This window comes from Canis lupus, chromosome 4 (assembly GCF_003254725.2).
Source record: "Canis lupus dingo isolate Sandy chromosome 4, ASM325472v2, whole genome shotgun sequence".
In the NCBI taxonomy this organism is placed as follows: Eukaryota; Metazoa; Chordata; class Mammalia; order Carnivora; family Canidae; genus Canis; species Canis lupus.
In genome coordinates this window covers 42,635,746-42,661,161 of record NC_064246.1, presented here as the reverse complement: position 1 = coordinate 42,661,161, position 25,416 = coordinate 42,635,746, and the positions used below count along the sequence as shown (strand labels likewise).

The following is a 25,416-nucleotide window of genomic DNA, read 5'->3' as shown; positions in this document are numbered from 1 at the left end:
CCCGGGATCCCTGGGTGGCGCAGTGGTTTAGTGCCTGCCTTTGGCCCAGGGCGCGATCCTAGAGACCCAGGATCAAATCCCACGTCAGGCTCCCGGTGCATGGAGCCTGCTTCTCCCTCTACCTGTGTCTCTGCCTCTCTCTCTCTCTCACTGTGTGCCTATCATAAATAAATAAAAATTAAAAAAAAAATTTTTCTTTTCCCTCTAGTATACGGCAGATAATTAGTCATAGTAATATAACAGCAATAATAGTAATAAGCAGCAGCAAAAATAAAATAAAATAAAATAAAATAAAATAAAATAAAATAAAATAAAATAAAATATACATACACACATACTTTTACCCCAAACCAGGAAAAAACAAAAGAATCCTGAACAATTTACAAATTTGTCCTGTTTGAACATTGAACCAGGACTAGAAGAAGTATGTTAAGTATGAAAAACCTAAGCTCAGAGCTTTTAGGATGGGAGCATTAAAAAAAAAAAAAAGTTTTTTTATCATTACATTTGCCTTCTCTATTACCTTGTTGGTCATGCATTTTTATATTATCTTATAGTGGTTTTCCTAGAAATTAGAATATTTATCTTTAACATATGTACATTTAATATAAATAAGTACTTTTGCCAATTCCCAAGAAATTCAATGTTAGAACACTTTAATTCCATTTACCTCCCTCCTACCAACTTACTTCTGTGCTACCATGTTCAGATATATATCTCATAAAAGATATTTGCCCATTTTCCTATTGGTTGTCTTTTTTCCTTATTGAGCTATAGAAACTTCATTTCTAAAATTATGGATATTAGTCTTTCTTTAGTTTTACATATTGTAAATATTTTCTCCCAATCTATGCTTTCTTTTTTTAAAACAGCTTTATGGGTATATAATTGACATACAATAAACTGCACATATTTAAGGTGTACAGTTTGATGAGTTTTAACCTATTCATACATCTATGAAACCATCACTACAACTAAGACACTAAACACATATATCATCTCCCAAAGTTCCTTCATGGCCCTGTGTAGTCCATCCCCTTTCAGACACCGTCTTCCCATCCAAACTTCAGGCACTGACTGGCATGTTTTCTGCCTCTAGAGATTAATTTGCATTTTCTAGAGTTTCATATGAAAGAAATATAATATGTACTCTTTTTTTACCTGGATTTTTTTTTTTTACTCCGTTACTTTGAGACTTATCCAGCCTATTGCTTCAGGTCTTATTATTGTTTCTCTGAGTAGTATTCCATTGTATGGACATACTAACATATTCACATCTTAATAGACATTTGGGCTGCTAATACTTGGTATTAGCAGTCTTTTTACCTTTATCCATTCTAGTTGGTATGAGGTAAATATCATTATAGTTTACATTCCCCTGATGACTAATGCTACTTAGCACCTTTTGGTCTGCTTATTACCAAAGGATCTGTTTGTATCTTTTGCTCATTTTTAATTGGGTTGTCTGTCTTCTTATTATTTTTTTTTAAATTTTTATTTATTTATGATAGTCACAGAGAGAGAGAGAGAGAGAGAGAGAGGCAGAGACACAGGCAGAGGGAGAAGCAGGCTCCATGCACCGGGAGCCCAACATGGGATTCGATCCCGGGTCTCCAGGATCGCGCCCTGGGCCAAAGGCAGGCGCTAAACCACTGCGCCACCCAGGGATCCCTGTCTTCTTATTATTGAACCGTGAGAGTTTCTTGTATATTCTGACATAATTCCTTTATCATATAGGTGATTAGTGAATACTTTTCTTTCCTAGTCTATGGCTTGTCTTTCAAAGAAAAGTGGGGTTTTTTTTCTTTTGTTTTTTATTTTTTATCCCCTGCACATCTCAATAGCAGCAAAGCATGTTCTGAGGGTTAGTTAAGTAAATCCCAGAATCTGAGCTCAATTGTTTATGTTATCATTGAATAAGAATAATTACTCTTCTGTGTTTCAGTCAATGAGTATTTACACAATATCCCCCTGATGTCAAGTAAAATACTGCCTAGAACAGCACAAAAGGCCATTAGTTCACTGCCTTAGAGTTGTTGGCTTTGTAATATAAGCTTCTCAAAAGTAGTGAGGTTGACATGTTGAAAACCTGCAACTGATTTAGAGTTCACTCATTATCAGCTCTAATTAATAACTGAGCTCATCCACCAAAAGACAGTTTCAGAGACAATCAGAAAGCAAACACTCTTAACTTGCTACACTTGACTTGAGGCTGCAACTGATGCTTTTAGCTACAGGAGGCTTATGAAAGCAATTCATTTCATTGCCAGGGTCCTGCAAATTTTCATCTATACTGATTTCATACCTGATCCACATCACTGTTCTTCTAAATTTAGTCAGTGTCCAAAATGTTCCTCCAAGAAGCCAACTAAAAGTATTTGTTCTCTGGCATCAACTACAATAGTATGGCACTAAGAAGGGAATCAGAAGAGAGACAGCAAGGTGAAAAGGAAGAACACTGTCCTCCAGAGACTGAGTTCTATGAGGCAGAACAAGATGACACTGGGACACTATCAAAAAATCTCCAAGGAGAGGGATCCTTGGGTGGCTCAGCGGTTTAGCACCTGCCTTCAGCCCAGGGCCTGATCCTGGAGCCCGGGGATAGAGTCCCACATCGGGCTCCCTGCATGGAGCCTGCTTCTCCCTCTGCCTGTGTCTCTGCCTCTCTCTCTGTGTGTCTCTCATGAATGAGTAAATAAAATCTTAAAAAAAAATTTTTTTTTTAAATCCCCAAGGAGAAAAATTCACTTTAATGGGAGACACAAATCCATTTTTCTGTAATAACATTGTGCCAGGATAATAATTTGAAGTGTAATATTAACTGGCATAGTTTTCTTCTTCCAGTTTTCCTTTGCTGGCACTCATTGCCTAAAAGATAGGCAGTTAAGAGCAAGGATACAAGTGTATGCATATCTCTGTGTGTGTAAACAGAAAGAGAGAAAGCAAATGAAACAAAAATTTAACCATTGGTGTATTTAGATAAAAGGTATAGAGATGTTCATTACATTAGTCTTACAATTTTTACAAAGGTCAAGTTTTTCAAAATTAACACACTTTTTGAGATGGGAAAAAAGAGACAGAATCAAACAAGAAAGCAAAATAGTGAGATGATGTCTAGGGGCGGGGGCAGCACTTTAAGCAAAGGGGCTAATATTTGTTGCAAAGAGGAAGTGATAAGATGCTCAGATATGATAACAGAGGAGACTTGTACTAACTTTACTTCCCACCTGGATTTCTGGGAGGCAGTGGCCTTGCCTGGAGGAAAAATGTAGAGGGCTGCATGCCCTGTTGAAGGCCTAGAGAGATTCAGACTGCCAACCACATTACTCAAGGCAGAGCAGAGCAGCAGCTTAGCTTTGCATCCTTCCCAGAACCTGAGGTATTTGTAAATTGCCACGATGCTAGTACTACTCCAGAAAGAAGGACAGACAAAGAAACTCCCAACTTAACGAAGTTTAAACCTGGAAAGACTGAGTTTATCACAAGTAACTATGTTTTATGCCATTCAACAGGATGGTGGTTTGACATTGAGATGAGGATCAGTGCTAAAAAAAAAAAAAAAGAAGAAGAAGAAGAGTATTCCATTTCTTGTGCACTTATGTTTCTGTGGTCTGAGAGTCTATACCCACAACAACAATATTTTCTCTCTAACAAACAGATATTGCTTGGGCATTGTTAACTTTTCCCAAACTCTGGACATTGGTAATTTAATCTTTATTCAGTCCTCTAGGATTCTCTGAGATCAGTTTTAATGGACTGGAGCAAAAAGAGAGGAAAAGATGACTTTACACTTGTGAATACCAAATATGAGTACTCAGCTTTTTTGCCTTCCAGCAGCAATTCCTCTTTTGGTAAGTGCTTTTCTTTTTAAAATGACAAACACTCTCAAATTGGCAAATACTTTAAAAAAGTAGGATATGGAAAGGCTTTCTAGAATCCAAATCCAATTTTGATGATTACCTAGTCATTTCTTGAAGCTCAGGGAGGGCACCTTGTATACTCATAGAATTTTGGAAGAATTGATAGCTAAATTATCAGCTTAAGTCATGTTTTAAATGTCAGCCCTCTAAAAGAAGCCCAAAAATATTCCTTGTAGTCTGTGCCATTAAGCTAGATTTTTATTTGGCAGTGTTAAGCTGGAGATTCTTGCAACATTAAGACAACAATCTCTTCTGTGTAGATTTTTTAGTACCTTGGGAATTCAAAGATCAAGTTGCTTAGAGATCCTGTGGAATTTTCAGAAAAAGCAAACTTTAATCTTGATATCTGTAATTAATGTTTTATCTTGCTCTGAAAATTTAGTTTTCTGATAGCATTAGCAGCTTTTTGGAGTGGAATGATGTTATTGCTATACCACATCCTACACAGCTTCCCATCCCAAGAGTAGGTGGGGTATGTCAGGGTTTTCTATTGGCTCCTCTCTCTTGGGCACAGTGTCAGCCTGTCAAGATGTCCAGGCTTCCTAAATGAGCCTAATGCTGGTCTAGTTTCAGTGCTTTTTATATTGGAGTCTATACTGGAGAACCAATGTGCATGCATGCTTAGAACACAGAGTCAGTTGAGGGTTGTGAAAATATGTTTAACATACAATGCAGTGGAAATGTGAAAATATCTGTATAATTCTGGCACAATTAAAAAATATCTTTTTCTCAGTAATCCAGACCACTGGCCACTCAGTCAAAAGCAAGTTATATAAACCTAACCAACCTATATGTATACAAACACACACATACACAGACACACAGAAATATGAATTTATTGTAACTAAGGCATAGGCTAGTTCTAACTACTCCAACATATTTCCACTTATTTATACCATAACTCTTCATGCCAAGATGCATATACTCAGCTAACACACAAATCAATACCATCACCAAACTCAAAAGAGAGAATTCATCTTCCATTTCACCCTTAAAAGACAATTTATTAACTTGACTAAGTAGCCTAAGTTATTAGAGAGAGCACATAGTCACTCTTTCATTCACTCAATAATAATTTATTGAACTCCTACTCTGGGGTTTGGCACCCTCACTGAAGATGCCACAGTGAACAAGATAGACTGTGTCTGGCTGCCTCTGATAGGACACGCTAGTGAGGGGAGAGATACAATGAACAAGGAACAAAACTAACAAAATAATGGTCAGACGGTAATAAGAACCTAGAAGAAACTAAAGTGGAGTTTTATCTTAGAGTGGCTGTAAGGCTGCCTCAGATTGAAGAATTAGAGAATGTCCCATTAGAGGTGACTTTTGAGCTAAGAGCTGTCTCACAAGTGTTTAGGATACAGCTCTGTCTTCTGATTTTTGGGCCATTTTATGGCTTGGCCATGAGAAAAGATCATGTACAAATGCAATTATTATAATAAATACCTTGTGGATGAGGTTCTATATTATATCCTCAATGTCAACCTTCTCCCTTTTTAAGCTTCACTCTAAAATGATATTATACGACTGGAATCCACTTTGGAAATATAAGTGGCAAGTCTAGACTCATTAGCTGTGAGTGATACAGAAATCCCAAAAAAAGATGTTCTTGCAGAGGCTGAGCTGGCCTTTTAGACAAAAATAATGAGTTCATTGCTATGCTGGCTGCCATAGGCTCACACACCTCGGCCTCTATCAGTGACCAAAATCATGCAACAAAATGACTCTTTAAGTGTTTATGATGAAGAACAGCTACCAATACATCCAGACATGCATTCTTCATTTGTATCTTCTGTGAATTCATCAGCCAGCAGTTCCCATGCTCAGGGTATGGAGCAGACATACTTCTTGTCAGGCAGTTTATCTACTGAGATGCTGTAGGTTGTTCATAGTCTTCTCATCTTGTACTTCATATACCTTTTGACTTATGACTTGTAGTAAACAGAAATAGCCACCTAAAGATGTCACCATACAAAGTTCTAAAAATGTTTATAAAAGAAAGTAACCACTAGTCATAAAAACTTGTGCTAATCACTTATTCTCCTTAAATATTTTTTGTACGTAAAAAGAAATGATTTAATCAAATGAACTCTAGTTCTAATTAAGTTTTAATTTTAGTTCTATTTTTAGTCATCTAGGATTCCATGAAAATGATTCAAACAGTATTTCTACACAAGGTAAGATGTAAAACATGTTTAAGTGCAATAAAAAATAATACCTGAGCATTTTAAGTACTGTGTCCATTGAGACTATGCTTGGCTGCAAGTAATAAAAAGAGTTCACAGTGTCTTAAACAAATAAGGTTTTCTTTTTCTCACAAAACAAGTAGTCTAAAGGTAAGCTTAAGCTGTCTTTGGTTCAGCAGCACCACATGTTAGGGTCAGAGCATCTCTTGATTTTGCTCTCACTTTTGTAAACTCAAGTTCACAAAATGGCTGCTATACCTTCAAAAATCATACCCTCACAACTGGCTGTAAGCTTGAGGGAGAGAAAAGCAGCTATCTTAGGTTTCATCTTTCTACCAGGAAAAGAAAGTATTCTGCAGAAGCTCATAAAGTAGCCAGCCCCTTTGGTCTCTTGTGTCCCGTGGCCAACTCTAGGTCCAGGGGTGGTTGTGAAAGAGAGTTTCCAGCTTCTCCAATTTGTAGAGTGGAGATCCTATCAATGACTATATGGTCAGCCAAGTAACCATGTCTATTATAATCATTTCAGATATCTTTTTATCCCTATAACCTCCTTAATTACAACTCACAAGATAGTTATGTGGGGTTTTATTAAAATATAGATATGAAACCAAGATTAAACTATTGAATAACTGAAATTTAAGAAGGTAATGGCTTGTAGGAAATATTAGCAGGGAAAGCCAATAACAATTGAGCCAAAAAGGAATGCCTCAAAATTGGTCAAAACAACTTAAGGCTAAAGGTTGGCTGATTTTTAAAAGATACCTTTTAATTGTAAAAAAAAAAAAAAAAAATACAACTTTATTAAACAGAATCTCAGATTGTAAGTAATTATAAAGAAGAAAGTGGAAGTCACCTAAAAGTAACCCTTAATATATTTAGTATGAACTCTTAAAATTTTTTTCTAAGTATTCTATGTATATTCTTCCTTCCTCCACTCTATTCTTCCTGTAATCATACTAGAGTCTTCTGAACTCTACTTTCCTCTACTAAATATATCCTTGTCCCCTTTCCATATACTTACTGTGTTATATTCTACATACTCATGCCAGACTGCCTGGGTGTCACCCCAACTCTTTCACTTGGCAGATGCATAACCTTGGGGAAGTTATTTGACCTCCTTGTGCCTCACTTTACTCATCTTTAAAATTAGATAATAATACTATCTATGCAAATAATTATTGTGAAAATTAAATTAGTTCATATAGTGAACTTAGGACAGTGGCAAGCAAATAGTGAGTACTCAATAAATGTCACCTCTTTTTATTTTATGGATATATGTCAACTGAGTTCATTAATTCTGACTAGTAGATATTAGTATTATTTGAAAATATTTGATTTTATAAGTGGCCCATCCATTAATATCCTTGAAAATATATCTTTGAACACACATTCAATAATTTCGTATGGATACATTCCCTCAGATATAATTGCTGGGCCAATGGGTTATTCACATTTAAAACTTTGACACTTATTTCCAAGCTATCCTTTAAGAAACTTCTTCCCTTCCATGCAGCAGTACTTGTTTTTGTGTACAAGACAGCCTGTTTTTCTACAACATTTCCCATATCCCAATTATTTGGATAATAATTTTTGCCAAACTGGTCAGTGAAAAATCTCATTACTCTTGCATTTATTTTATCAGCAAAAAAATGAAAAAAGCTTTTAACTATTCATATTACTTTTTAAAAATTAATTACTTGATTATACTCTTTGAAGCTTAACTTATTTTTAAATTATAGGTGCTAGTAGTTGACCTATATACTCTTTAAATTGAAAGACTCCAATGCCAAAAGTGAGTTTGTCCATTTTCCAAACATTCTTTTTTTTTTTTTTTTAGAATTTTTTAAAAAGATTTTATTTATTTACTCATAGAGACACACACACACAGAGGCAGAGACACAGGCAGAGGGAGAAGCAGGCTCCATGCAGGGAGCCCAACGTGGGACTTGATCCCGCGTCTCCATGATCACAACCCAGGCTGCAGGTGGCACAAAACTGCCATGCCACTGGGGTTGCCCTCTCTTTAGATTCTTGATGACTGCTACCAAATTTTTCTCAGGTTGAAAATAACGTATAGTCAGGAGTAATTTTCAGCCTTTCTGAGATGTATATGTCAAAAACACTTATAAAAATAAATAAAAAACACAAGAAACAAGTGTTGGCAGGGATGTGGAGGAAAAGGAACTGCTGGTGGGAATGCAAACTGGTGTTGTTACTATAGAAAATAGTATGAAGGTTATTCAAAAAATTAAAAATAGAATTACCATATGATCCAGTAATTCAACTATTGAGTACTTACGCAAAGAAAATGAAAACACTATCTTGAAGGGATATATGCCCCCTGTGCTTACTGCAGCATTATTTACAATAGCCAAAATATGGCAGCAACCCAATTGTCTATAAATAGATGAATGGATAAAGAAGATGTATTGTACATGCACAATGGAATATTATTCAGCCATAAAAAAGAATGAAGTCTTGCCATTTGCACAACAAAGATGGATCTAGAGTGTATAATGCTAAATGAAATAAGTCAGTCAGAGAAAGACAAATACCGTATGCTTTCACTCATATGTGGAATTTAAGAAACAAAACAAAACAAAAAAAAAGAGACAAACAAAAACCCAGACTCTTAAATATAGTGAACAAACTAATGGTTACCAGAGGGTAGATGGGCCAGGAGATAGGGGAAATAGGTGATGGGGATTAAGAGTACACTTATTGTGATGAGCATTGAGTAAGTATAGAATTGTTGAATCACTATATGGTACACCTGAAACTACTATAACACTGTATGTCAACTACACTAGAATTTTTTTTTTAAAAAGAATTTTACAACAACACTGTCTAACTTTACTTAAATAAAAAACAAACAAAAAATCCCAAAGATATAGTGAAAAAAAAAATGGGAGGAAAACAGAAAAATTATTTTAAATGACAATGAGTTACTGAATTACTATTTGATTGTTTTAAAATGTTTATTATATTTTTATTTGTCTCAAACTGCTAGGGACAAAGGATGGGACTCCAGTGTTTTGCCAAATATTCCTGGCATACATCTTTGGAGGTAAAATAAATTGCTTGAGGCAGCTTTTCAAAAACCCTTTTCTAGGACCACCTGCCTCAGTATAACTTGGAGAGCTTAAATATTTGATTCTGTAGTTTAGTTCTCATGCTAATGATGAGTCCCTCAAAATATAGAATGGACAGTTGTATCTTTTAAAGCCCTCCCCAGAGAATGCTTACACACAGAATGTTGGAAGAACTTTGGGAGATGCCAGTTTACTAACATTAGTTCATCTAATTATTCACCTACTTATTTAAAAGAGATTTAAAATAATTACTGAGCACCTACTATATGCCAGTCATTGTGCTAGCAATATAACAAAGTCCACGTTCTAATAAAGCTTGCATTAAAATGCAGGAAAGCAAAGAATAAACAAATAAATGCGTATTGTTATGCAAAGTGGTAAGTGCTACTACAAAGAATAAAGAGGAGTGATAATTAACATGGAGTGAATACTACTTTATATTTACTATTAATCAACACCTTTATCTTTTTTACAGACAATAAAATCATTTTAATTTTGATCTTAGAGGTATTACAATTTCTCAGTTTGGGGCTGGCTCTCTAGTCTTCAGCATACTCTTGCTTCCATCCAGCACTGCCTATTTCTGGAGAATACTGGACACTATGGACTATTAGCAAGAGATGGACTCAACGGTCAAAGAGCTGGCCATCTCCGTCAATAATATCTTGAACACACCAGTGTATGTACATAGCAGACGTAACAACAATTAAGCAGTGTAAAATGTGAACCAAGGCAATAACAGTCTGTGCAAGCCTAATAAATGATCAACTACAATCTTTAAGAAATGCACAGCAAGGGATCCCTGGGTGGCGCAGCGGTTTGCCGCCTGCCTTTGGCCCAGGGCGCGATCCTGGAGACCCGGGATCGAATCCCACGTCGGGCTCCCAGTGCATGGAGCCTGCTTCTCCCTCTGCCTGTGTCTCTCCCTCTCTCTCTCTCTCTCTCTCTCTCTCCGTGTGTGACTATCATAAATAAATAAAAAAATTTTAAAAAAGAAATGCACAGCAAAATAATATGGAAGTGTCCAGCACATGGGATAGTGCCAGCAGCATGGTAAAGTTCAGCTGCTGAGACTCTTCTGGGGAGCTGCCAACTACCTGAGCATTCTATCACCCAGACTTTGAGCTAAAGGAAGGTTTGGTTAGGGATGAGAAGAATGAAGTAAAAGCTGTGATGGGTCTTGAAATAACTGGTTAAACCAAGTATTGGTCAATAAGCTTTTAGACTCTAAATCTGAATTCCAGCCAGACTCATACCAATAGTTCCTCTTCATTCACCAGTAGCTGCAACAGCAATCACAATGGAAGCAAATGCTTAGAAATAGTCATAAACAGTTGTTTGGCAGTTATCATTGACTATGTAGTTATGAGAATTTAGTGCTCACTCAAGATGATTGGCCCAAGAGCCCCTGTGATGTCAGCAAACTTACGTGCATGTGCACACATACACTGCACATGTGCATGCAAGGTGTTCTATGTACACAAGTATACTTTTATGGGAAGAAGTTCTATAGACTTCATTAGATATTAAAAGGAGACTGTGACCTAATAAAGCTTGGGTCAAAGATCAGCATCTCTTGGACCTTAAGCTGAAATATCTAATTCAGCCATAGAAGGCTTATCTTAGTTAGGATTAATGCCTTGGAATACTATTTCCACACTAACCTTAGCACACTGAAAAACTCCCTCAGTGTTATAAAATGTCTCAAACCTTGTGAGTTCAGTCTCCTGGACGAGATGGTAAAAGCTTCATATTTGTTACATATGAAGACCTGTGTTAGGCATTTTTAAAAACACATCACTGTGTAAGGTATCTATTGCTGCATAATAAACTACCCAAAACTTAGTAGTGTTGTTTACTCATGATTCTGTGAGGTCAGCAACTTGGATTGGGCTGAGATGGACAATTTTTGGAGGTCTGGAATGCCACAATATCACTTTTGCCACATTCATTAGTCAAGGCAGCTCACAAGACTGGAAACAGACTCCATTTCCCTTTTTTTTTTTTTTTAAAGATTTTTATTTATTCATGAGACACACAGAGAGAGAGAGAGAGAGAGAGAGAGAGAGAGAGGCAGAGACACAGGCAGAGAGAGAAGCAGGCTCCATGCAGGGAGCCCGACGTGGGACTCGATCCCAGGTCTCCAGGATCAGGCCCTGGGGCTGGAGGCGGCACTAAACTGCTGAGCCACCCGGGCTCCCCTAGACTCCACTTCCTAATGGGAGACACAAGTCACATTGCAAAGTCACATTGTACATAGAAGAATCATTGTGGCCATCTTGGAAACAATCTACTATATCTGCATGCTGAAGAATTCATGGTTAAAATAAGATGTCTGCAATTTACTCAAAAAGCCCCAGAAAAAAAATTGATGGGATAATAGTTGAAACAAAAATGGCAAAAAGTAATCATTGTTAAAGCTTGATGATGGGCACATGTAGTTATTTATATTGGTCTCCCTAGCAGTTCTTTTTGGTTCTTTCTTTGGACTTCCATATTTCTGCTTACATTGCCCATCTGTTCTTGCATGCTGTCTACTTTATCCATGAGAGCCCTTAGCATATTAATCATAGTTGTTTTAAATTCTCAGTCTGATAATTCCAACAGCCCTGCCATGTCTTGCTCTGTCTCTTCAAACATATATATATATATATATATATATATATATATGTTCTGGGTTAAAGGTACTGCTGTAAACAGATCTTTAGTAATGTGATAGGAGCTGGGAAAGATGCACTGTAGTTCTGTGATCAGGTTTGCCTTTTAGTGAGCCTGTGTGTCTCTGGACTGTGAACTTCACAAGTGTTTCTCAGTTTTTTTCTCCCCCATTAGTTGGCACAGGGTGGCTGGAGCCAGATGAAATTGGTTAGTTCCCTTCCCCAGGTGAGTTAAGCTATGATAATATCTTGCCAGGTTGGGCTCTGGTTAACTACCTGCTCCTGATGCCAGGTCTTATTAAGAACAGAGTGCTCTGGCATATTTCAAAGTGGTTCGTTTCCCACCCCTGCTTGCTAGAAGCGTGATAGGATTTTTCTCCCATATTTACTGTGGGAACCTGGTTAAACTCCTAGAGGTAAATCTCACAATATTACAGGGAGTCCCCTTATGCCTGGATCCCCTTCGAATTTTTAACTCTGAGATTTGTCTACACTCAGCCTCCAGCAATTTGGCAATTATGGTTTCAGTTTTCCTATGTAGCACTTGTTGCCTCAATGGTACCTGCTTATAAGTCTCTGTTCCAGGAAATCATGCCTCCCCTGTATTAATCTCTCTGTCTCTCTAATCTTGAGGACAGTGGTTTGCCCTGTATCCTCTCCTTTCTTACATATCCTAGAAGAGTTGTTATTTCTCTAGTTAGCTTGGCTTTTTACTTGTTAGAACAGAGGCAACTTCCAAGCTCCTTACATGAAGAACCAGGAACAAAGGTCACATTAGTCTCTACTTTTGTGTATGTTTGCAATATTTTTAATAAAAAGATTAAAATTAAATTAACAAAATACACACTTTAAATTAATCCTTACAGTAATTATCTTCTCCCCTTTTATATATAGGGATATTGAGACAGGGAGCAGTCATGTGACTGGCCTTTGCTAAAGTTATATATTTATTAACAGTGGTTCATTTTTACTAAAGATATACAATGTGTCAGCACCTTTCTAATAATAAGGCATATCGTATCTCATTTAATCCTCTCAACACTATGTACTACATGGTATTATTGTCCCCATTCTGTGATGGGAATACAGAAATACCAAGAGGATGAACAGGGTCACAGAATAAGTAGTGAACACAGGATTTGGATCCAAGAAATGTCTCCAAAGCCCCCACTCTTAGACTATTCTCTATAAAGAAGTAAAGTAGTGATTAGAACCAGAATTAAGGACGCCTGGGTGGCTTAGCAGTTGAGGGTCTGCTTTCAGCTCAGGGCGTGATCCTGGAGTCACAGGATCAAGTCCCCTGTCGGGCTCCCCGAGTGGAGCCTGCTTCTCCCTCTGCCTATGTCTCGGCCTCTCTCTCTCGATCTCTTCTGTGTGTGTGTGTGTGTGTGTGTCTTTCATGAATAAATAAATAAAATCTTAAAAAAAAAAAAGAACCAAGATTAGTCTGTCTCCACTGGCAGGACTTACCCTTTCTACAGTGGCCAGCTGGGGCTCTCAGAGCTGGGTGCTTCCCCAGTCATGTTCAGTCAACTGCCTGTCCAGGTTTCTCCTTCCCAACTTTGCACATTGTGTGAATATTAATATGTCACATTCACTCAGGGATCTGACTAAATTACACAACCCATTTCCTACTGGGAAAACTGTCTTACATTCTACTACTAAACAATGTAATCTATCTGTAAGTGCTTCATAAACTGTAAGGCAATATGAAAAATTTACTCAATCTCCAACTTTAGCATTTTAAACCAACAATGATTTTTGGAAAGTTATTTTTAAAGGTATTTTAAAGTTTCCTCTTTGGAATTTTCTTTACCAACATCTGCAACTATAAATGTGTTTTATTTTATACCTATGTCATTGTAGGGTGAGAAGCAGGAACTCATGAATGAGAGGAAGTTTTGACAATGAAAGTTTGTTTCCAGGAATCACCTGAGAACCGCATGGAACAGCCTGGGATTTATTCTTCCTTCTAAATTAAGGTGCTTTTTGTCAGTTAGTTTATAAGTATTCTCCTGCCAATGTGTCCCAGCCTGAAGCCAGAGCTCATCAATCCTGATCCTGAAAGAGAACATGCAATTTACCAAAATACTTAGTGAGAAAACAGGCAGGAAGAAATGTCATGCCTATGTCATGTGAAGTGTCACTAGTCTTGCCATAGGGCTCTTCTGTCTAACTCTATAAGCAGCAACAGCAGCACCATATCCCAACCATTTCAAGAAGGTTTATAGATGTAAATTGCAGATTAGGGATGTGTGTTATGTTAGTGCTGATTTAGATATTAAGAGAAGTTATGACTTACCTAGAAACATATCAAAATTTTAGAAAAGGAGTTAACTGCTGGTAGAAAAACTTGATGCAATATTTTATTGAGACTCTCTGGGGTCTTAAAAAATACCCCATCTATTGTAAGATGGGTTTGTGTCCCTTCCCGTAATAAAGGAAAAGTAAGTAAAATGATGCTGTTAGGAAACAGACAAAAAACATTGGATCCATTTATCAATACTCTTCTCCCAAGCAACCCATCTTTGTAGAAAGGACATTAAAGACTGAGGACAGTAATTGGTCAATCAATACTGAGCTATGCAATATTCCCTGATGTTTCATCTTCTTAAAAAAACAAAAGTAAGAAGCATAAGAAAGTAGAGTGATCCTTATCTTAAAACTTGGTATTTTCAAAAGACACAGAGAGAGACAGAAGGAGAGGGAGGTGAAAGTAAGGAGAGAAGAAGAGAGGGAGGAAGGGATAGAAAGAGAAAGAAAGACAGGGAGAAGACAGTGGCAAGCTCCTTACAAACTCCTTAATCACTCACCCAGATCTCAAACTTAGTGATTACAAAAAAAACATAAAATAGTCAAATATTTAATAAAAACACAGTCAGAGCTTGACCTCCAATATTCATAGGTGCATTGTATGTATGGTTTCCCAGGAACAGGAGTCATAAAAACACATTATTTATAAAGACGTATTTTCTCTCTCCATCCAAGTAAACTCTTCCCCTGGTAACCATACAGCTGTTGCAGTAGCCTTTGGGAGAGACGTTGGGTGCAAACTTTCCTTTAAATTTCCTAACACTAGACAAAGGGTAAATCAAAATTTGAATTCTCCTTAGCTTTCAGAATTAAAAATAAAAAAAAAAAACACTTTTAAAGTCATACTAGAAGACTGGGTTAATCAATTAGCCAAATACTGTAAAGGGATCATAACAGAGAGTTGAAACGGTTGGATTTCAATTTTAAAGTCTGTGTTACTCCGCCTGGAATGTGCTCTAGGTCGCAACCCTCAGCACATCCCCTTTGCAATCATGGCCACCAGACATTTTTCTTACACTGTGGGAAAGTGTCAAATCCTTTCTTTTTGTGTGTGCATATTTGAGTCACAGGAAATGGTCTCTACATCCCACTCATAGGAATGAATGAGGTGTGAGAACATTTTAACTTCACATAAATGTCTTTATTAGGCTGGATTTGCCTTTGTTTCTTTTATATAACTTTTAAAATTCTAACAATTATAATAATGGTATAGATTCATTATGCAAAATTTGGACAAAAAGAAAATAACAAGGAAAGAAGTAGGGGAAGCCATCTAAATTTAAGCAAAGACAACTACTGTTAGCATTTCCTATTATTTGTAAGACTTTTTAACTTAAAATATAAATTATAAATTTTTCATTATTAAGGGTCATTTTCGTATTTTCAAGAAAAGTACCTATGAAATGTTTTATAATTTCATCATAAATAATTCTGATAATTATATAACAAACTTAAAATAATTTTTATTATAAATATTGCTATTGGAATAAATAACAATGAAAAGTGAGAAGTAAACCTGAAACCTATATACCTATATAATTAGAAGCAATTAAGGATAAGAGAAATAACACTGGCTTTGGTTAAAGTTAAAAGATACGGTTTGGGCCCCAACTCTGACACAAACCTATAGTGTGATTAAGAACAAATGGCTTTACTTCTCTTAAATTTAGTTTTATCTGTAAAGCAAAGGGGCCAGATTTTATCCTTAAGGTCCATTCTTAAGTTGTCTGATATTAGGTTGAGTCAGGGGTTGAGCATTTCTTTGCTACATTTTACCTGCATAGGCTATCCCTTTTAAATATTCAAATTACTAATTTCTGGTTTTCATTTCTAAATAAGCTTATCCAGATGATCACTTTAATTCTCATCAATGAAAACACAGCCAAAGAAGAAAATCAACTAAAGAGTCATTCTCTTAGTCATAAATTCATCCACGCTTTTAGCAGACTAAATTGAAATAGGACAGAAAAGACTTTTAGCAGACTAAATTGAAATAGGACAGAAAAGATTTTTAGAGCTATAGTCAAGTTCTTTACTCAGGCAAAGTATCAGATAATCTCCAACAATATCAAAAACTCGATTTATATAAAAGAGAAGAATCACAGAATCAGCTTGAAGGACATTGGAGTGATAATATAATCTAGTCTAGCCTCATATCATGGATGGAAAATTCAAATACATATAGGAACCATACATAATAATATATCTCCTTATATATGACCTATTTCACTGAATGAATAAGCCCAAGGATAAAATGACAGGCAGGTAAAACGGGAAATGTATGCCCAGAAAATACAAAGATATTGGCATGAGGAATGTGGGCACAGCGTAACCAAATCTTTTGGTTTTTCAAGAGAAGCTGATAACCCAAATTTCTATGTGAACATGTGAGTATGAGTGTATAAACTCCCATGTTTCTAATTTTGGCACAAAGAGGTTTTTCCCCCTTTTATCTTCATTGTATAATCCAAACAGGGGCCACCAATTTGCAAACATCCAACTGACATAGAAAAATGGATTTCCTCCATTTTCTGAAATTCATGCTGCATAGGCATGCTACTGAAGCATTCAGGCAAAAAGTGAAAGACCAAGTTAACCATCTGGGGAGGAGGAAAACTCAATCTACATTGCCCTAAAACATGCTCAACATTTAAACTCAAGAAGATCAATTTTGAAACTATTATCTCCAACTAGGTACATGTTTGCCCACCTATGAATAAAATATCTGACGATGATTTGATTGTTTGATCCATAGGCAAATAAACATAAGGCTCTTTGGTTTTTGGAGTCAGCATCCTAAAAAATAAATTAACCCTTTTTTAAGTGGACTTAGAAAAAAGCCTTACTATTAATGTATGCAATTTCGTTGAACTCAGTTTGAATAATAAATTTATCCCAAAGCCTCTGATCCTCTACCCCCATCTTCAGCCACAGAAAGGAGCAGCATCAGAGATATTCCACTGCTTCATTAATGTGCCAAATATTAGAACACTAGCCCTTCCTTCTTGTTCCCTTAAAAACATCTGCACAAAGTGGGCCCAGCTGGTTTGCAAATATGTTCCACGATGCAGGCCAGCTTTCAGCCCCTTCATATCACCCTGTCTTGTCTCCTTTCTGCCAACGTGCATTTCCCTTTTAAACATCTAACATTTAGTGAAAAAAAAAATCAGTGGTAACAGGTTAAAAGTTAATGTGCTTCACCTGTTTCACCTCCTTCTATTAGTAAACTTGGACTGCCAAATAGGGATTTGACATATTACCTGTTTGTCTATCTCCTCCATGGAGGAAATTAGGAGGGGGTGCTCAAGAGTTGTTCATCAAAATGTCAGGCTCCAATTTGGTTAAATCATTACAACACCTGCTTTCTGGGAATTACTGTAAAATCTTGCTTCTTTTTCTTTTGTATAGAGCCTGCTGATTGTATAGAGCCAAGAAATGTATAGGTGTATAGGCCAAGAAATACACCTACCCATGACTTTTATTTACAGTTCAAGGCCTATTTGGGATAGTGGGGACGAAGGAAATTTAAAGAATCAGCTTATGGTGAACAGTCCTTAGAGGATGGGGCTGAAGGCATCCAGACTGCTTGGGAAGCCTCATGAGATGAGGGGGTTCTTACAAGATTGCTAGGGACAATCTGTATTTTCCATTAGTTCAGACTCAGTAAGCATGAAAATAGTTTCACCTGGAAACTATCTTGACTCCAGCTGAAGCAGCAAGGATCTGATATTCAGATAGATTAGGAAGAAATAATCATTTTTTAAAAAAACAATTCGGAACTACTTGAAAGTCATAGAAAAGGCTCAAAATGGCAATCCTCTTTAGAGCACATGCAGAACGGAGGTTCCTGAAACTGAAGCTTATACTGAAGATTCAGATCTCTACCCCCTTCCATGTTCTCTTTTCTTGCACAGTGACCCTCCCTCATCTCCTATGCTGTTCCCCTGATGGTCACTCAGTGCTACCCTAAGCAAAAGGAAAATGTTGGTCTTATTAGCTTGTTGTATGATTTTATGAAGTTTTTAATTCCAAAAATGCTCCTGTCTTTTATCTACCATCTCTACAGCTAGAAGGGATAAGAGCTAAAAGGCCAATTACCCTGAAGATTAGAAGGATAGAACTCTCCCTGAATTCAGCTGCTTATTTTCCCAAAGATGAGCTGTGCTTTCCCAACACTTGGCATTGTCAAAAGTAGAAAATAAAAATACGGGCTACCTGTTAAATTTGGATTTCCAATAAACAATCTTTTTATTTTTATTTTTATTTTTTTAAAAGATTTTATTTATTTATTCATGATAGTCACAGAGAGAGAGAGAGGCAGAGACACAGGCAGAGGGAGAAGCAGGCTCCATGCACCGGGAGCCCGATGTGGGATTCGATCCCGGGTCTCCAGGATCGCGCCCTGGGCCAAAGGCAGGCGCCAAACCGCTGCGCCACCCAGGGATCCCAAACAATCTTTTTAAAATTATACATCCCAAATATTGCATGAACATACTTTTACTAAAAATTATTCATTGTTTAGCTGAAATCAAATTTAACCTGCTGTCTTGTATTTTATTGGGCAATCCTACCATCAGTGTATTCAGGAAAATGGTTGGACTTTATAGCCTAATGAATTGAAGAAAGAATTCACTCAATAAAGCTAGTGAATGATAATTTTAAAATGTATAAAGCTCTTCACTGCCGGAAATTGACTAAAAGACCCACCTTATCCTACTTACCTCTTTATATAATCGGCTAGCCCAGTGATTCCACCATAGCTGCACATTACAGTTACTGGGGAACAGCTAAATATTTATGATTCTTTATACCCTGCCCTAGACCAAATGGATCAGAATTTTTTTTTTTTTTTTATGCCCTGTGATTCTAATGCGCAGTCAGAGCGAGAACCATTGAGCTAAAGAGGCAATGAAGAAAGGCTGGAGTGCAGGAGAGAGTACACGACTGTGTTAACCTAGGTTCCCAGACTTTGCTGCACATTCTATTTTACCAGAGATCTTTAAAAATTACTGATGCCTGGCACCCACCCCTAGACATTCCAATTTAATTAGTGTTGGGTACAGCCCGAGCATCAAAAGTTGTAGAAGCTCCTCATTAAAAATGTTCTATATAAGGTGTTTCTAATGTAGAACAAAGTTTGGAAACCATTAATTGAAATGTACATATGTATCTCTCTTTCTTAGGATGAAAGTAGCATTACTTATTTCTGGGGGTAGAAATGAAATCAGGCCTTCCAACTATATTTAAGAACAGACTAGATGTTACTTTTTTTAACCTATTTTTTCCAAATGGCTGGGAGATTCAAATCCTATGAACGGGATGCTATTTTCAAGAACTTTGACTCTGTTTATAGGACACCTATTAATCCCTTTGCCAGGAGTTTCATAGGTAGGAGGATAACAGTCACCTAAGACTCTTTCAGAACTCCTGCCTTCAGTCATATATAATAATAATGATTACATGCCTATGTAATTCAGAAGACATACTTTTTTTGTGCACAGAGATTAGGCCTTGCCATATTCAATTGTAGTCAAAAGGACTACATTTGTAGTATATACAAATACAATATACAACACATCTGTATTCCTTCTGGTTTTTCTTACAAATTGCTAAATGCACACTGATCCCTGGAATTGTTACTCCTCCAACATTTAAAAGGTTACTCACCCCCAAGAGACTATTCAGTACAGATCTAACAGAAAGTGCAAGAACATTACTTTTTAGTGCCAAAAGCCAATAGATCTGAATTTCCAAAGAAACATGCTTTGTGGGAGGATATGGGCTTTACCCCAGCTGGTTGCGTAATCTGAGAGCCAAAGGAAGACATGAGTGTCAGAGAGGACACCTGACAAGTTCCAGAACTTCAGCTCAGAGAAGTATTTCATAAGACTGACCAATTTATCAAAAGTAGACAAATACTGCCAGCATGTGGTGTGTCATGGGGGAGTTGATGGGGTTCATTTGTGATGAATCCAGAACCCAAGCATCCTGCCTGATAATGCAGAGGCAAATAAAATGGTAAGGCAGTGACTGAAGGAAGATTCATGTCCCATAAGAAGGCTGCCTGAAATTTTATCACCATGATAAGAAACCGGGAGCTTCTACTATCTAAGGTATGTAAAGCCCACAAAATACTTTCTTATGCCTCATATTTTGAGAAAACTTTGAAAACATAAACTTTTCTTTTCGAACATGAATAACATATTTCTCATTATCATTCTTTTGGGACACCTTACTTAGTTGTCATTTCATAAATGACAGTCATAAAAATCATAAGTCATAAAAATGACTTTTTAAAGGGGTTTAAAAAGTACTGAAATTATACATCCCTTTTAATATTTTCTATTTTAGGGAAGTTAATAGGACAACATGTTTTGTTTTCCAGTAAATATATAAACCCATCCATGGCATGATATTAGGAAAACGTGAGTTTTAAAACTTTAAGTTCATCAAGTATGGATCATCCTTTAAAAGAATTTAATACAACTCTGCATTTACACAAAAGTGAACATTTCCTTCAGCCAAGAATTCTTTTACAGGCCTCTCCAATAGGAATATTATACTAGCTAGGTTCCTTGGTATAATTTAAAATGCTTGAATTAAAGAAATTTTATCAATACATAAATTTTCTTGAAGAAATATTGGTTCAAGTGAGGGACACATTACATAAGGAAATGAAGTGATTAAAATTTCAGAGATCATTTGGGATACTATCTCTGGGACACTTGATTTGTTTCACATAAACAATTAATATGTTTTCTACATTTTTCATTCAGAATTAAGAATACTAATACTTTTACAAGTTACTTGACCCAGTTCTCTCTAAGAGAGTTTACAGGTTCCTCATTTAAATTAATATCATTTTTCATTCATTAATCAAACTTGACTTTAGCACCTTGATGCCACCCCCCCCCCATGCACTGACACTTGCCAAGAAACCACAGCGAGCAAAATATATATAGGCCTTTCTAGCCTCAAATAGCTTAGTTTAGTGAGGAAGGCAGACATAAATTACACAAATTATAACTAACTATTGTAAGGGTTCCAAAGGATGACCACAAGGTGCTATAGACTATACATAAAAGTCATGCCCCAGGATAAGGATTCAGAAAAGGGGAATCCTTTTCTATCCCAGATGGGATGACACTTGAGCTAAGACAAAGCTCTTAATAACAGCTGACATTACTGACATTATGCTAAGTGTTTAAAAGTATTAGTTCACGTAAACAACACAATGATCTGTCCAATTATCTACATTGATTATCTCATTTTGTACTTGAGGAAACTGAGTCTTAGAAAGGATAAGTAGTCCGTTAAAGGTAACACACCAGGGAGTAACAGAGCCTACAACCAAACCCAGATATGGACTCCAGAACATGTATTATATTCTTAACCATTAGTCATAGGGCCTTTCTTGCTATGGAGGATCTGCTCTAGGCTACAATAACAAAATACTTTAAAAAACCCAGAGAATTTATTTCTCACAAATCTGATGGCTGGGAAGTCCGAGTTCAAGGTGCTGGCGCATTCAGTTCTTGGGGAGGACTCTCTTTCTGATTTGTAGATGTCACCTTCTCACACGGCCTTTCTTCTGTGGTGCATGGGGAGATAAAAAGAGAGAGTCAGAAAGAGAGATCTTTATCTTCCTCTTCTTTTAAGGACACCAATCTTGTCAGATTAGGGCCCTACTCCTATGACCTTTTTTAACTGTAACTACCTCCTAAAGCCCTATCTCCAAATACAGTCATAATGGAGGTTAGGGTTTTAACATATAAATTTTAGAGAAACAATTCAGCCTGTAGGAAGGAATAAACTAAGTAGTAGGAGGAGAAAAGTGTTCAAGATGAGGAATAACTATGAACTCAAGTGACCTGAAGTGTAGGTTATAACAAATATGTGTTTGCTTAATCTTCTAGGTGAAACTGCAAAGGTAACCATCACTTCCAATAGAATCTAATTTCTGTAACACTCTTTCAGATAAAATATTTGTAAAGACTGTCACCTAGTGGCAATAGGCAAGAGGTAGTTTGTAGGCAAGCATTATTGAACAGGTGTATTCAGTGGCTTACTTGGGGGTGCTGACTCATCAATTTCTCCTTTTACTGTGTATACTCCCAGGTTGGTTTTTTTTTTTTTTTTCAGAAATACATTAAGCTAATTGCAGAATTAAGAATAAAGACAGTTACCACTTCTTTCCACTGAATTCACACACAAACACACACACACACACAAAGAGAGAGAGAGAGAAAAGTGGTGTGATAGTTTCAAGCTCTCAAAGAGCAAGACCTTAAGTTTTATCCTATCTCACTTTGAGTCTGACCAAATAAATTTGGGCCAACAGAACAGTGGGTAATATAAATCATAACTAGTGAATATGTTTTATTCAGCAGTGTAGATTTGGGTCACTGTACTGGATAAAGAAACCCAATTAGTTGAGATACTGACAGAAAGTGAAAGAAATATATAAAGGGCACTGGAAGATAGGATGTCATAAGTAGCAACTACAGTCTTGTAAATACTTGCAAAAATTAGGACTGGTACTTTTTATATACATATATATCTTTAGCTAGATTAGGTACTATTTTTGGCAAGTAAAAACTATAACTGATATAAACCTTCCATCTAATTCTGTCTTAGGTGCTAAAATCACCTGAAGTCAGCTTAACAGGGGCATAATGGTAATGTGAAGTGGTGACAAGAAAGGAATTACATACAAACTATTTGGATCCTTATTTTACTATACTATACACTAATCCCCTTCATTTAGGATGTCTTCATTTTAGATCAACCAGTACATTTTCCTCAGAGCCATCACTAAATCCTATCTCTAGATGTTAGCAACTTCCAGTTTTGGTCTCATAGCATCCTAAATGTAGACTGGGAACTTGACAGGTTAATTAGTCCACTCAAGCTCAGACTCAAGTATTATTGAGTGTCTTGGTTAAACCCTTCATGTAACAAGTAACAGAAAACAAAAACTTAAGCCATTTGAAAAAAACTATTTTTCTGGGATATTTGTAGTGTCAGAGGACTTGATACATAGGGGCACAAACAGTATGACCTAGACTCTTTTCAACCTCTCTAATTATCACCTCTGCTGTTGAATCTATTTCAAGCCAACTTAAGTTTCATAGGACCAGGATGGCAGTTGGCAGTTCTGGGCTACAAAATTTACATACAGAATGGGTTAACAAAATCCATTTTTCCAGCAGTCTCGATGAATATCTCATTTTGTTTCACTGGCTTGGATTCAGTTGCATGCCCATCTCTGAACAAATTACTATAACCAGAGTGATGGGGTACCTTAGAGCGGAAGGGTAGGACCAATTTTAAACAGTCCACATGGTTGAAAATGGACAGAAAAATGAATTATTAAAGGATAATCAGAATGCTTTGGACAGGAAAAGGATGATGGAATCGATTCTGGGCAGTTAACCAATAAATGTCCACAATATTGGGATGACGCAACTTTGTTCCAAGTACGGGAAAAGGAACAAAGCAATAGGGCTCATGAAGAATTGAAGTTGGTTAGAAATAGTAGGGCCAAGAAAGGCTGCCACTTGTCATTCTTACTATTGAACGGTCAAATCCACCAGCCTGATACAATCATCAATATTATGTCTAATTAACACAACCACTTGACAGTTAAATTTCCTGATCACTTCTCAGATGGTTCTTCTAATTTTCCTATTGTTGTATCCTTCTTCTTCTTCTCTTCTGTGGATTAGGACAATCACCAAAGTCCTGAACAAAGCCCGCTTTTCTCTTTTCTGTTTCTTGATCTCAGCCATTCTCCAGGTCTCAATTACCACAACCTTGAGATTAACTTATAAAAACTTCATTTCTTGGTCCTTCCTATATACTATGGAACTTTGTAGATTGATCCAGTTCCTATTTGCAAACTGTGTCAGAGAGTCCTGGGCTTGTTCTTGCTTGATCCCCCCAAAACTATCTTGGAACATTACTTAATAATATGAAAATACAAGATGCAAACTAGAAGTCTGCCAAGGAAACTGAAGAGGAAAGTAAGTAGGGTGTGGCACTCCAAGACTTCAACCCAGACTCAGTGAGAGCGATCGACTTTGACATAATACAAGAAAAGTGAGGATTTTCCAAGATGGAACTCACAGGGGATGTTGAGAAGAGCTATTTTACTGGACTTGTGGGAACCAAAATCCCAAGTGGGAAAAGTGTTAGAATGAAAAGTAAGAAAATAGAGACAGCCAGTCTCATTTCATTTTTTTTTCCCCCCCAGGAATTTTGCTGATCAAGGTAAGCAAATAAATGGAGTGGTAGCTGGCTGGAGTCAAGGAAGATCAGAATTATTTTTTGAGATGGAGGCATTACAGCTTGTGTATTTGCTGATAAGGAAGATCCACCAGGGAAGAAACATGATGAAAAGGAGAGGAGTTACGGCCTAGGGCCCAGGAAGGCAAGAAAGACGGTCTCAAAGCACAGGACTCAGAAGTGCTCAGTAAATGTTGGCTTCTGTCATTTCTTTTCTTTCTTCTTTTTTTTTTTTTTTTGGCTTTTGTCATTTCTGATGGCTTAAATTTCCGAATAGTGAAGAGGCACCAGGCTTACAAAAAACATTAAATTCGTTATGTAAGCGCGCAGGCAAGAGCCTGGCCCTCCAGCAGCAGGCGGCATTGGCTCGAGTTCTGGGTCGACCACTTGGCCATTCACTTTTCTTCCTCGGGTTGTTTTCCTCAACAGACAGAGAGGATGGTACGTACCTCATCAGGCTGTGTGTGGGCTTAACTGGGACCCCCGTGTGACACTTAGCGCTGTACTGACACACGGTGAACGCTAAGCGCTAGCGCCGTTCTAACGGGCACGGTCGTCCCGTTCTGGGACGCGGACGCGCCCCCGCCCCCGCCCCCGCCCCGGGAGGAGTTTAGCCACCGCGCACCGCTTCCGACCCCCGGGACCCGGGAAGACGCGAGGGGGCGCAGCCCTCGGCCCACCGAGGGCAGGATGCGGGAGGTCGCCGCGTCTCACAATTCCCCGCCGCCTCGCCTGTCTCTCCAGAAGGTACCGTCCCCAGAACAAAGCGGAAACAAGCGACGTGGCTGCCAAAAGCAGGCGCCTGGAGGACACGTGCACCGCCAAGCCCGGGGGCAGCGGACCCGCCGGGACCAGCTCCCGCGTCGCGCTCGGGCTTCTGCGCATGTGCGGCAAAGGGGGCGGGCGCACTCCTCCCTGAGCTTCTCAGTTTTCCCTCTGCGCGCGGCGTGGGCGGGAC

General features: G+C 37.6%; 2 long non-coding RNA genes across 6 annotated transcripts in view; one reads left to right on the top strand and one right to left on the bottom strand.

Moving 5' to 3' along the window:
* Nucleotides 1–24,787, top strand: part of LOC112651269 (uncharacterized) — a 29,800-nt gene extending 5,013 nt beyond the window's left edge. Inside the window, exons 2-5 of one of the 3 annotated variants that reach the window (XR_003130704.3) lie at nt 3,723–3,851; nt 6,054–6,100; nt 13,725–13,840; nt 24,427–24,787. This is a non-coding gene — a long non-coding RNA (uncharacterized LOC112651269). The other 2 variants (XR_003130703.3, XR_003130705.3) reach the window with 2 other exon arrangements.
* On the bottom strand, nt 13,787–25,383 carry LOC118354481 (uncharacterized). 3 transcript variants are annotated; one of them, XR_007410242.1, is made up of 3 exons: nt 25,084–25,383; nt 21,657–21,762; nt 13,787–13,919 (listed from the first exon to the last, which is right to left on the bottom strand). It is a non-coding gene; the product is annotated as an uncharacterized LOC118354481 (long non-coding RNA). The 3 variants fall into 3 exon arrangements; XR_004815048.2 differs by having other exon boundaries at nt 25,139–25,383; XR_004815049.2 differs by lacking the exon at nt 25,084–25,383 and adding an exon at nt 24,908–25,071.
* Between the last annotated feature and the right edge of the window lie 33 nt (nt 25,384–25,416).